Here is a 14107-nt window from a genome sequence, read left to right as displayed (position 1 = left end):
CATAAATAAATTCAATATTCATTAATAAGTAAGTTTTTAACTGTCGATACGATCTGACAGTCAATTACTCCTTATCGTTTCGATAGTCAAGGTACGACCATTGACTATTTCTCTAATTCAGCAATAACCATAGGTACAACCATAGAATTTAATTTTTCAATTGCATTAGAAACTAGAGAAACCCTACTCTAATCAATAAACACGCTATGAGGGTTTATTTTAATTAGATTGTACGTTTCTCTGACACAAATCCATTTATGTCAATTGCTACCGAGATGAAAGTAATCGAACAATTACGGATTCAATTACCCCCAATTAGCGAATAGACTACGTAAATAATTAAATATTGAGCAACTATTCAATCATACACAATAGTTATAATCATTAGAAACATAAAACATACAAATATCAATGAATGAAGGAAGCAATTAAAATAATTTAAATCTCATAGTTATTGTTGAACCAAATCTTCAGTTGCCTCATTGACTAGAAGTACGAAATTAGTTCTCCATAATTGGAAAAAAGGCCATGCAAAAAAGAATTGGGAAAAGTTGTCAATTCTTGTCTCACAAAAATTTGATCAACAGAGGAAAAGTAAAAGACCAAAATTACTCTCTCTTTTTCGTTTCTAGCCTCTAAAAACGATGATGGAATGTCTGCCCACTGTTTCCTACTTTTACTCCTAATTGATTGGTATCCTAATACCAATCAACTTCTAAAAAGAAAGCCATATTACAAGTCAGTTTCCTCAGCTTTCCTTCTTCTTGGGAGTGACCCACTAGCTTCCTAAGTTGTAGTCAACTACTTGATGCATTTTTGGAAACCTCTCACGTGCAATAAATTTTGAGAATCTGGACTTGAAGGCTGGAATTAGACGTGCCCGTGCCTAACTATCAGAAAGTCTTCTGGAATTGATTTTCAGCACCTTTTCTTCACCAATTTCTACAATTAACATCAAACACAAAACCTAAGTAGAATCTATCAAATAGTGCAATATTTAGTCCAAACAACTATGAAATATTAGCGAAATAACCCACTAAAATGCACCCTATCAATATGACAACAATATCACCAATGTCAATCATGCAAAAATTGTTTCAAATTCATCTACCAAAATTTACAATCATTAAAAAAGTGAGTTTGGAAGGGTATTATCAAGTAAAGAGGAAATCCAAAATCTAAACTAGTTGATGGGTAGAATTTGACACGAGTATCATGTAGCTAAAATTTCATCTCAATCGGGTTTCAAATCACCATTCAATCAAGATTTTGAGTTTTTTCTCTCTAATTTCTTTTCTCCTGAGTCATTTTTTTCTCTCTCTTCATTTCTCGGTAAGAAAGAAAGGTGACAGCTAGAACAATTATTGTGCGGATTGCTATTTCTTTTCTCTTGTGCGGATCCAAGTACCATTCAATTCAATGTTATTAAATTCGGACCGGATAGAGATTCGACTAAAATACCGAGTCAGGGGTAGGGGTGTCAACGAATCGAATCGAGCTCGAATAGAAGGTTGATCGAGTTCGTTTTCGACAAAGTGTCTAAAGCTCGAGATCGACGAATATCAATTTTACATGCTCGAATTCGATTCGTAAGAAAATCGTGAGGCTCGAGCTCGTGCTCGAAATTGCTCGATTATGTGTTCGAGCTCGAATTCGAACTCGGGCTCGATTTCGAACTCGAGTTCGAATTCGAGCTCGATTAAATACCGTGCTCGTTTATAAAAGTCTAAACTGAACCAAACAATTTGCTATTCTTAGCAAGCAAACTTTGCTCTTTCATTCAGTCTTTTCATCTGTCATTTGCATTCGAAAATTCAAGCATTCCCATAGAAATTTATAAAATCAAAAATTTCAAAATCCAAACTCATCTATATGATAAACTAGTTTGAGACAAACCAGTTTTAAGTACCAATTTAAAGTCCAAAGCATCAAATTGTCAAACACTTTTCAGCCATTATGCCAACCAATATCCAAATTCATCCGTATTTTAACATCAAATCTAACATCCAAATTCAGAGATAAGTCACACAACCAACATCCACCAAGTCACACAAACAGGAAAAACAAAGACAAAGTGTCAACATTCAAATTAAAAATGTGAAACAAATTCTGCAATTAAATACAGTAGCATGTTGTCCATTCCACAATAATCTTTTCCAACTTTTGCTTATGGATTCCAAATTTTCAACTCCAGGCCCTACATAAAATAAATAATTTAGGTAATTGAATAGTAGTAGTAAAATCTAAAATAAGATATTTGAAGAAAAATTGAAATATTAAATACAAACAATATACCTTTCCAATTATCACATTCATTTTATGGGAAGTAGAATCTCTTTTGCTGCCTTCACTTTCTGTAAAATAATAATAATAATAACAATAACAATAAGTAATAAACTAATTTTGTATCAATCACATGAATTTGAATTTAACTTATTTTTTATCTTTTTTTCACTCCATGAAGCTTTTGGCACCAATCTCTGGCACACATAAGCATTTCCTACGTTCTCTCTCTGTCTCTCTATATTTCTGTGTGTGTGTGTGTGTGTCTGTCATCTTTCTGGTAGCATCCTTCTCCTGCACCTGGTGAGTGTTATTATTGCCTTTGACTTCTGGCACTAAAATGATCACTAAAAGCAAAAGCCAAAAGCAATGACAACTCAATAAGAAAAGAGTGAAGAAAAGGATAAAGATTAATTAATTATGTAGCAGAATGCAATTACTACCGTAGAGACACAACAGGAAGAATCTGGTGGAGCAGTGAGGATCAAAAAGCATGAATATTAAAGAGACTTAAATCCGTCTGTAAAAGGCTTTGAGTAACTAAATGTCTCTGATCTAACTCAATCTATGCCAACTACTTCTGCAGTTGTAACACCATGATTAAATGCTTTCAATTAAGCTCCAATGGCTGACCCTGCACTGAAACTACTAGAACAGTTAAATCAGCCTTTGAAATGAGTTATGTTCTAGAATACCTGGAACTTATACAAGATCACCTCCAATGTAGCTATGTGCATTTTTCTTAGTTTATTCTCTCTTTTAAGCTAGAAATTCAAATGTCATGAAATCATGTTCATAATGCTCTCAAGGATTGGATTTCTACACAATCCTTCCAGGGCCAAAGGCTTAGATTCTACACAAAAAAAAAACACCTATTCCTTTTTCAAGAAACAATTACATGAAGTTCCAGAATAATGTTAATGTCACCCAAATAAGTAGGAATACTCAAAAGGGCTGCCAATTTTCAGTCCATAAACTCCAACCTTTCACCCAAAAATCCAAAATTTCACATCCCACCGAATAAAAATAGAAGAAAAAGATAGAGGGATTTATCAGAGTTAAGTATTGGCCTAAGTCTACAATCAGTCTCTATTCTTGTCTTTCCCAAGAATTTCATCCAACAAAAAAAAAACACATGCGCTTGCGCGCACACCTTTTTCAGCACAAGAAAAGTAGAAATTCCTAAAGGTATGGTCTTTGACAGGGTGTCGAGCCTGTGCAATAATAAATACCTGCTCAAATAAAATACAAATTCTATATATAGCGGTAAGCAGGGTCGAATCCACAGGGACTGGGGATAATTTAGTTTCTTCTCAAGTTCCAGATATGGGGGGTTTTTGAAAATGAGAGTAACTAATTACTTGGAATAAATTAGAATAAAATAAAATAACTACAACTCAAATAACTAATTATCACAATAAAAATAATAATGGACGAACTCTAGCCAAGAGACAACTTCGGAGATGGTTCACTTAATTCGATCACAGATGCAAGGATTATTCCAGTTACTATCTGATAAATTAGTTATAGTTGTCATACACGCGACAAACAACCAACTCTTCCTCAATTTGTCGATAGCCAAGGTACGACCGTTGACTATTTCTCTAATCAGGAAATAACCCTAGGTACGACCATAGAAGTTCAATTCCCTAATTGCATGAATAATTAGAAGAGCCTAATTCTAACCAATCAACACGCTACGAGGGTCTCTTTAAGTTAGCCTGTCTATCTCCCTGACACAAACCCAATCATACCAGTTGCCACCAGTTTAGAATAATTAAACAATTACGGATTTAACTACCCTAATTGGCTTCAGGTTATTGAATTAATCTAGAATCCGGGCCCTGGATAATCGAATAATAAAACAACCATATGAACATAAAGCAGAAGATAGACGAATATCAGAAAATAATAGGAAATAAATAAAAACTAATTCGATCTCACAAATTTAGTAGAACCAAGTCCTCCGTTGTTCCTCGACTAGATGAGAAACTTAGCCACGCCTCATGAGAAAATCTCCACGTAATTTAATTGAGATCCAGGCCATCAAAAGAACCAAGAAAGAATAAAACTAAACTATGCTAAAAACTGTCCCTAAACTAGTGATAAAAACTCTCTGTACGTCCCGTTTCTCTTTTAAAGCCAAAGATACAAATGCTATCTAGTCCCGTGGTCCCCGCACGAATTGAGAGTCCAATTCCATTTCACAATCCTCTGTACGTTTCTTTCCAAGAGTCCAAATGACTCATGCTTCTTATCTCCGTGGTCCCCACGCAATTGAGAAAAGAGTCCATCCCCTGTAGTCCTCCGTTGTCCTCCTTTTTAGTTTCCTCTTGATAGTCAAAAACTTTAATACTCCAAAACACTCCTAATCAGCAAAAAGGAAGCGCAATATGGTTCCAGTACAACGTGGGCCAGGCTCGTGGAAAATCTCCCACGCTTGGAGTCTTTTTCTCAAGATGGTTTCTCCTTTTTAGCACGTTTCAGTTCCACTCTTTGAAATTAAGTCCAAATACCAAATATACGTAAATATCAATAATTAAAACAATATTTGGCAAGGACAAAGGGAAAATTAATAATAAAATAACCAACAATTAACACCCTATCAATTCCCCCCACACCTAAATCATGCTTGCCCTCAAGCATGAGAACAGCAATTGAACACCAAAATTTGACAATGGCTATTGCTCTAACTACCGTATTGCCAAGATACCCAGAAAAACATATATCAAGCATCACAGGTTAAGATCAAAGAAAATCACTCCGGTTAGCTTCCCAACCACCAACTTCTCCAATTTAAAACAAACTAATCTAAGAAAAAGGAATGGTTGTTCACATTTATCAGTAAATGGTCCAGCTATTAACCAAAATCTCGACATTAAGATCACAAACCGGCAAGCTGACTTATACACATACTAACACAATCTTTATTTTATTTTCTTTTTTTTCTTTCTTTTTTTTTCTTTGAGTAACAAAAGACTTAGTCTCTAGCCATTAGAGCCTTTTGACGCGAACTCCAACATTTGACAGATGGAGGAGCCCGGTTACTCAGCTCCAATCGCTACAGGACCACGCACTCATAGCAACTACTACCTTTTGACGCGAAAATCAACACTTTAGGTGAAGATCCCCAGTTACTCGGTACTAATCACTAGCGGAGTACAGTCAACTCTTATTTACAATCATATAGCACAATAACTAAAAATAACACAAAAATAACAGCAGCCAGCCTCAAATTTCCAAATATGGAGAACTAGAATTAATAACTGGACCAATTCACATAAAAAATGCCAACTATCATTCCCTATGCCTAGAAAAGTTAACCAAAAATTGGAAAAGTTAAGCAATTATTGATATTCACCAAAGAGATGTTCCTGAACTCAACCACATTAACATAATACCCTTTTGTTAATAACACTTAGCAATAGCAGAATTAGAGACAACAATCCAACATCAAACTTGGTATTCAAATAAAAAACTGACCACTAGGAAGAAAGAAAAGGAAATAAACGAAAAATAGAACAAATAACAACGAAAATAAAGGAAAAGAAAAAAACTAAAAGCTGAACACCAGAAATACCAGCTGTACCACAGCTCTCCCCCCCACACCTAAATCCGACATTGTCCTCAATGGAGATCATAAAGTAAAGAAAGCGAATAGGACAACTACACTTCCCTGAATACGTGGTGGAAGGTCTCGGGCGGCTATGGAATAGGTGGGAACGGTGGAGTGAAAATGGTGCTACGGTAGTGCGCGGCAGTGAAAGATTGTAGAAGGAAGGAGAGCTCCGACGTGCGTCTTGATCCAGGCGAACTAGAGTGCAACAGAGAACATCAAACCAGCAAATTTCCAGACAATGCAGCAGTTTCAATCAATGGCCGAGGACGTCCAACAATGTGCTTGAACGCAGTCAATTCCAACGAACATGGCGATCAAACAGACTAGAAGCGGTAATAGAGTCTAAATAAATCAACAAATCTCAACAAATGAACCCAATTCTACCCAAAATCGCAACAAATGTCCCCTAAAATTCAGCAAGTCCAGTAATAGCAGGTTAGAATTTAAGCAATAACAACTTAGTCACAAGCTCTGAGCTTTCAATCAAGCAGCCAACCAAGGAGAATGAACAAATGCAGTCAAAATACCCCAACCCGTACCACTGGTGCCTCAGACAGACAATGAAGCAACAAAAAGGATCACCCCAATCAAGAAAATGGAAACTTCAGGCACCTAAAGACTAGACGAAAGTCTCAACAAAGCAGCTATTACAAACAATAAGCAATGGTGGTCCGAATATTAGTCAATGCAGAAATAATGCAACTCAAAATCTCTGCAAGTGCTCCAATGAACTTAGCAATTGAAATCACAAAACCGAATACTCCCCAAACAAGGTACTTAGAGTCAACCAATGGCAATACTAATTCAACAAACCAACCCAGAAAATTACTCAACTAAGGGTGCAATAGGGGTCTCCAGCAGCCAAAACCCCAAATAATGCCCAACAATTCGATCAATACCAGAAAATCACCCCAAACAATGTAACAGTTAAACTCCACGGGCAAGGAACGTCCAACCAATTTCACTCGAACAAACTAGGAGCAGTGTGAGTGACTAAACAAAGCAACAAATTTCAGCAATTGGACACAAATCCACCCAAAATCTCAACAACTGCCTCCAATTGGACAGGCAAATACCCAATTAAACCTACCAAAATAGCACTTGGGCCAAGGAACCAGCAATTCCAGCAACAACCCAATAGAAATTAAGAAAGTTTAAGAATTCTAAGCAATGCCGCAACCAGTACCACTGGTGCACAGACAGGAAAGAATTAAATTCAACAGCAGCAACTCAACCACAAGAACTGAAACTTTAAAATAAGCAAGTATCCTCAAATAGAAGCCACAACGATAGGCAAAAGATCTCAACCAGTACCACTGGTGAGTCACAGGGAAAAATTAATCAAACAGCCAACAATGCAATGAATAGCAGAAAAGATCCCCACTATGGCAGCAATTCAACCCAATTCAGTCCAAAATTGACCCTAGCAATTGCCCAAATCAATACCTTCTTCTATCCAACCAGAAACCCAAACACAAATTCCAGAAATCTATGTTAATCGGGGAAGAAATTACAATACCTCCACCTGTCAATTTGGACAAGTGGTGATGGCGTGGCTGGACAGAAAAGCTCGCGGGAGCTCGAGGTGAAGGTTCTCGGCTGGTGTTGCGCTGGCGGATGGGTGCGGCTTGGCCACGCTCGCGGCTGTGCGCACAATGGGAGGAAAGGAGCTGGTGGTGGAGGCGCGCGAGCTGGATGAGCTATGCGGAGGAAGCTCCTGGCGGTGGGTCTTCGCTGCGCGGTCGCGGCGTGCTACGGCGATGGCTGGTAGCGGTGATTGTGGAGCTCGAGCAGGCGGTGGCGATGGTAGGTCAGTGAATAAAGGCGCGCGAGCTGGTGGAGAGCTGGTGCTGGAGCAGGCCGTGGGTGGGGTGCGGCGAGCTAAGCTGAGGGGGCGGCGCTCCTGGAAGGTGAGAGTGGAGGAGAGGCGCGGCTTGGCCGCGAGCTGGCGGTGGACCGTGAGATGAGGCCGCGATCTGATGGCGTGATACCAAAACTGAAAATGAAAAAGGAAATTACTTTTATTTTAAAAAAAAAAATTTTATTATTTTTTTTTGGAAGTGAAAAATTATTTCCTTTGTTTTTTGGTTGTCAAACACCGCGTGGGCACGCCAAGATTGGTAAACGTCCACTGATCTCAGGAGACACAAACACCACGTGGGCACGCCAAGATTGCACTTCCTGCCACAGTGGAGAAAAACATGAAGACCGATTACTACTCAACCGAGAAACGAAAAACGAATGAAATGAACAACGAAAAATAATAAAATCAATATTTGGGTTGCCTCCCAAAAAGCGTTTTTCTTTAATGTTTTTGGCTAGACATTGCCATATTTATTCACGGAGGATAAAATCTCGTGGCTCGTTTCAGTGCTACATCCTCTATATAGTCCTGATAGCCCTCATAAATAGAGTAATCCTTCAGCACACGAGTTACGATCTTCCGTGAACTAGTAGATGGCGCCAAACAAGTCAACGATAATTTGCATTCTCCACTCACTCCTCCATCACACGCATTTATCGGTTCAAGATATTTTGCCATCTGCGCTCTTAACTTATTCCTGCCATGAGACTCAAAAACTTCCGGTATAACAAAATCAATCTTATTAACAGAAATCATAGAGTAAGAGTTAAGAAAATGTGGGTTAGGGAATGGAGGTGGTGTCACCACATTTGATGATTCTTCACTTGAATGGGTTGCGGTTGGGGTTCCATTTCTTCCTTTTCGGCTTCTTTTTCAACTGCATCTGTAGATCTCTCATTTTGACACTCTTGCATCTCCTCATCATTAGTCAAGCCAATTGCACTCTCATTTTCTTCAAAATCAACAATGGTTTTCGAGGGCAATTCTTCAATTTGAGAAGCCAATTGCACTCTCATTTTCTTCAAAATCAACAATGGTTTTCGAGGGCAATTCTTCAATTTGAGAAGCCAATCGATTTATTCTGGATGTCAATAGACATATTTGATCTTCCAGATTACTCATTGCATCTTTCATCATCTCATTCCTCATTTATGTCTCCTGTTGGAATCGATATGTATTAGTAGCTATTGATTCAACTATTTCTTCAAGAGACATACCTGACATAGATGATGATTCTTGAGACTCATACTGCTGAAAATTCATTGGCCCTGTTGTATAATTATAACTAGAGTTATCCCACCATCCTTGATCATACCCGTTTGGATTAGGGTTATACCACGTTTGAGACCAGGGTGAAAAATCTCCATAATTATTGAGTGGGACACTCAGATTATCTTGATATTTGGGGCACATACCGGTTGAATGATCCCTGGCATAACAAATTTTACAGGTTGCAGCAGCCATTCTTTCTCTAATAGAGTTTAGTGCCTCTGCATATGCAAACTTAGCAAAAAAACAAGCCTCATTGCCTTCCCTGGAAACAAAATCAAGTCTATCACCAAAATACGGAGTGTTAGAAGCCATAAACTATATATAAAAAAAAGAGAAAAATAAAAAAAAAATAAAAACAAGATGAACTCAAAAAGAAACAAATTAATCTGGCACCAGTCCCCGACAACGGCGCCAAAAATTGACAGGGTATCGAGCCTGTGCAATAATAAATACCTGCTCAAATAAAATACAAATTCTGTATATAGTGGTAAGTAGGGTCGAATCCACAGGGACTGGGGATAATTTAGTTTCTTCTCAAGTTCCAGATATGGGGGGTTTTTGAAAATGAGAGTAACTAAATTACTTGGAATAAATTAGAATAAAATAAAATAACTACAACTCAAATAACTAATTATCACAATAAAAATAATAATGGACGAACTCTAGCCAAGAGACAACTTCGGAGATGGTTCACTTAATTCGATCACAGATGCAAGGATTATTCCAGTTACTATCTGATAAATTAGTTATAGTTGTCATACACGCGATAAACAACCAACTCTTGCTCACTTTGTCGATAGCCAAGATACGACCGTTGACTATTTCTCTAATCAGGAAACAACCCTAGGTACGACCATAGAAGTTCAATTCCCTAATTGCATGAATAATTAGAAGAGCCTAATTCTAACCAATCAACACGCTACGAGGGTCTCTTTAAGTTAGCCTGTCTATCTCCCTGACACAAACCCAATCATGCCAGTTGCCACCAGTTTAGAATAATTAAACAATTACGGATTTAACTACCCTAATTGGCTTCAGGTTATTGAATTAATCTAGAATCCGGGCCCTGGATAATCGAATAATAAAACAACCATATGAACATAAAGCAGAAGATAGACGAATACCAGAAAATAATAGGAAATAAATAAAAACTAATTCGATCTCACAAATTTAGTAGAACCAAGTCCTCCGTTGTTCCTCGACTAGATGAGAAACTTAGCCACGCCTCATGAGAAAATCTCCACGTAATTTAATTGAGGTCCAGGCCATCAAAAGAACCAAGAAAGAATAAAACTAAACTATGCTAAAAAACTGTCCCTAAACTAGTGATAAAAACTCTTTGTACGTCCCTTTTCTCTTTTAAAGCCAAAGATACAAATGCTATCTAGTCCCGTGGTCCCCGCACGAATTGAGAGTCCAATTCCATTTCACAAGCCTCTGTACGTTTCTTTCCAAGAGTCCAAATGACTCATGCTTCTTATCTCCGTGGTCCCCACGCAATTGAGAAAAGAGTCCATCCCCTGTAGTCCTCCGTTGTCCTCCTTTTTAGTTTCCTCTTGATAGTCAAAAACTTTAATACTCCAAAACACTCCTAATCAGCAAAAAGGAAGCGCAATATGGTTCCAGTACAACGTGGGCCAGGCTCGTGGAAAATCTCCCACGCTTGGAGTCTTTTTCTCAAGATGGTTTCTCCTTTTTAGCACGTTTCAGTTCCACTCCTTGGAATTAAGTCCAAATACCAAATATAAGTAAATATCAATAATTAAAACAATATTTGGCAAGGACAAAGGGGAAATTAATAATAAAATAACCAACAATTAACACCCTATCAGTCTTTAAGAAACAGAACAATACAATATAAACTACAGTAGCTATTTCTTAGGATCATGGTCATCAAGACTAACTAATTCTTCATGGGAAAATATCACAAAATCACAAATAAAAAAATGCAAATTACCTGATTAGTTTCTTCTTGAGCTAAATATTGGTTGGTTTGAAGCGGACAGGGTACCAGTTAGGAGAGCATTGCCCGCAGCTTAATCACAAGTAGATATTCATTCTGGAATAGAACTGGAGGAGCTCATAAACAAAAGAATGAAAAGTATGCGAAGCCACAAAGCACAAAAAGGATTACATCTTACCTTCTGCACGCCTGCACCTCAGCATCTGCTTCAAGATCCACCTTCCGCTAGCTGGAATTAGAAACCCAAATGGGTTTGATTTGGAATTGGGATTAGGGATTGAGGTGAGGAATTGGGATTAGGGAATAGAACTGAGGTGAGGAAGCACTTCAAGAAGACAGCGGACGAAGATTCTGAAGTTGCTTGAAGTTTTGACCTAATTACACTCTAATATTTGAATTTCTTTTTTTTTTAAGAATTATCTAGAAAGACAATAATACCCCTATTATATTTTGAATTTTAATAGTTACAACATGTAATTAAACTTACAACTATATATATTTAATTAATTTTATAAATATAAAATTATATATATTTAAATATACCCTAAGCTCGAAAAACTCGCGAGCTTATCGAGCATAACATTTTTAGGCTCGAATTCGATTCGTTTCAATATTCGAATAGTTCGAGCTCGATTCTACCGAACTCAAATCGATCATTTGAACGAGCTGCTCGCGAATAAATGATCGAGCTGCTCGCGAACTATTCGCGAGCAGCTTGATTCGTTGACACCCCTAGTCAGGGGTCAATTGGTCGGATTAATTAGACCGTTCTATAAAACTCGCTGATATCGGAATGATATCATAATTATTTTATATTTTTATAAGTTTCAAAAATATTGAAATTAAGTTCTTGGTTATATTTGGCCAACCTTAGAAAATATAAATTTTCTATATACACCAAATAATTATATATAAAAATGTAAATTCATGACTAAAGTATGTCCATTCTCCAAAACTATTTGAAAAATTAAATTAAAACAATTTAATGCAAGTTAGAATCACTTATCCTAAATTGATAAGATCATAGGAATGAAAATATCTTGATTTAGAGATCATTCAAGAAAACGAGTGATCTTGATATTTGCATTAAGTAAGTGGGTTTACTCATTCCTATTAATAAATGAAAGTGTTACAATTATGTTTAGGAAAAAGAAGAAAGAAAAGTTTGAGAACCGTGTCAACCAGTTGAATCGGGTCACTGATTTAGCCAATTTTTGATAGTTTTGACTATTTTTTAACCAAAAGGGTTTGTGCTACAAACCAGTTTGGAAAAAAGGCTGGTTCACAGTCGAATTAGCCGGTTCGGTCCCGGTCTAACAACACTGAGTCAAATTGAGTAGTCACATGCCATAATCTCAAGTCAAGAATTGACTTGGAAACCTAATGAGATTAAATTGTGGTTTGGCCTACCAAATGGGTTGGACCACAAACCCAACATTGTCCAATTTGGTGTCTTTCTCAACTCCCTATCTTTCTTGTGGGGATCATATGGAGGAAATCATCAGAAGGATGTCTAATGTTAAAAGATTGAGTTGTGTCTTTACAAAATCAGGGGATTATTCACAGAATAGCTCTGAATTTCTGAGATCGGAAGATTTAACTTGGAGTCACTTAAAATACTATATTGTGGTAGGGCACTTAATGCTGGTGAATTTAGCTTTCCTTCAAGTCTTAAAAGGCTGTCATTGTCACATCTCTCTTTGCAGTGGGATCATATTCCGACAATTGGCAGATTGGAAAATCTTGAGGTTCTCAAATTAGTTTCAATAGTTTTTGAGGATACTACATGGGAAATGAGTGATGACGAGTTCCCAGAACTCAAATTCTTGAAATTAGACAATCTAAACATTGTCGAATGGATTGCCAGTGAAGATCACATGCCTAAGCTTCAGTAGTTGGTGTTACAAAAATGTGAGAAGCTCAACGATGCTTCCATTGATTTTGTGGAAATATCTACCTTGCAGACGATTGAAGCGCAGCACTGGGGTGACTCAATTGAAAAATCAATTATGAAAATTAAGGAGGAGGAGAAACTTTGATTTGGAACTGATGATCTAAAGATCCTTATCATTCACCTGATTGGAAATTCCATTTTCTTGTTGATTTTTGCACTCGTACTTCCTAGAAAGGAATTATAGAATTTCACTTGATATATTTAGTCCCATTTACTGAAAGCTTTTCATGATCAGAAACTTTTTGCGGCTGCCTACTAGTTAGAATTCTGATATTTTAGTATTGAAACAGCCAACAGGAGCTCTAAATTGTTGCTCTCCCACAATTTTCACAATCATACTATTGTTTTTTCCAATCTAGAATTGCCATTGTCCTACCACTTGTCTGCAACAATTTCTGCTTGTGTAGTGTTTCCACTTAGTCATGTTGATTGCTAGGTTGAGTAAATGGTCAGTTTACAAATAGATCCTACGACTTTCGTTGCCATAGAAGAACTGAAGGCACCATTGTTTTTGTGGTGTGAGAGGAAATGACTAGTATGTACTATGCATAGTAGTTGAATGTTGAAGTGATTTGTTAGGCCTTGAAGAAGTTTGCTTCTCTAGAAGCTATGAACCTTTCATTGACAAAATTTGGTGCCTGGAAAAATTTCACCTATGCCAAGTCACAGTTGTTAGGTCTGACCCAAGAAATTGACAAAAGAGTTTTTGACAATCCAAAAAGACAAATAACAAAATATAAATAAATAAAACTACAGGAATTTACATGGTTCGATCGAACTGACTTACGTCCACAGGCGTAGGAGAAACAAAATTTATGAAGAAAAGAGTATAAAATGCCTTAAAAAGTATTTTTAAACTTAAAACACCTAATACTTAAACATAAGAGAGTCCAAAATATTTTACTTAACAAAAGATTTAATGACCCAAAAATCCAAATAACCCACTAAAACTCTCTTGATTTGGTGCACTTAATCCCATTACAAGCCCATTCTATTTATAGCCAATTAAGAGAAAAGACTCCCTTACAAAAATGATATGAGACAATGCCACACATAACAAATCTTCTCCTTGACGTATCTCCAACATTGACAGTAGTAAATCTGCTCTATCTTTTTCACATAAGTCCCAATGGGTTGAAATCACCAATAACG

This window comes from Coffea eugenioides, chromosome 11 (genome assembly GCF_003713205.1).
Source record: "Coffea eugenioides isolate CCC68of chromosome 11, Ceug_1.0, whole genome shotgun sequence".
Taxonomy (NCBI): domain Eukaryota; kingdom Viridiplantae; phylum Streptophyta; class Magnoliopsida; order Gentianales; family Rubiaceae; genus Coffea; species Coffea eugenioides.
Note: the sequence above shows the minus strand (reverse complement) of the source record.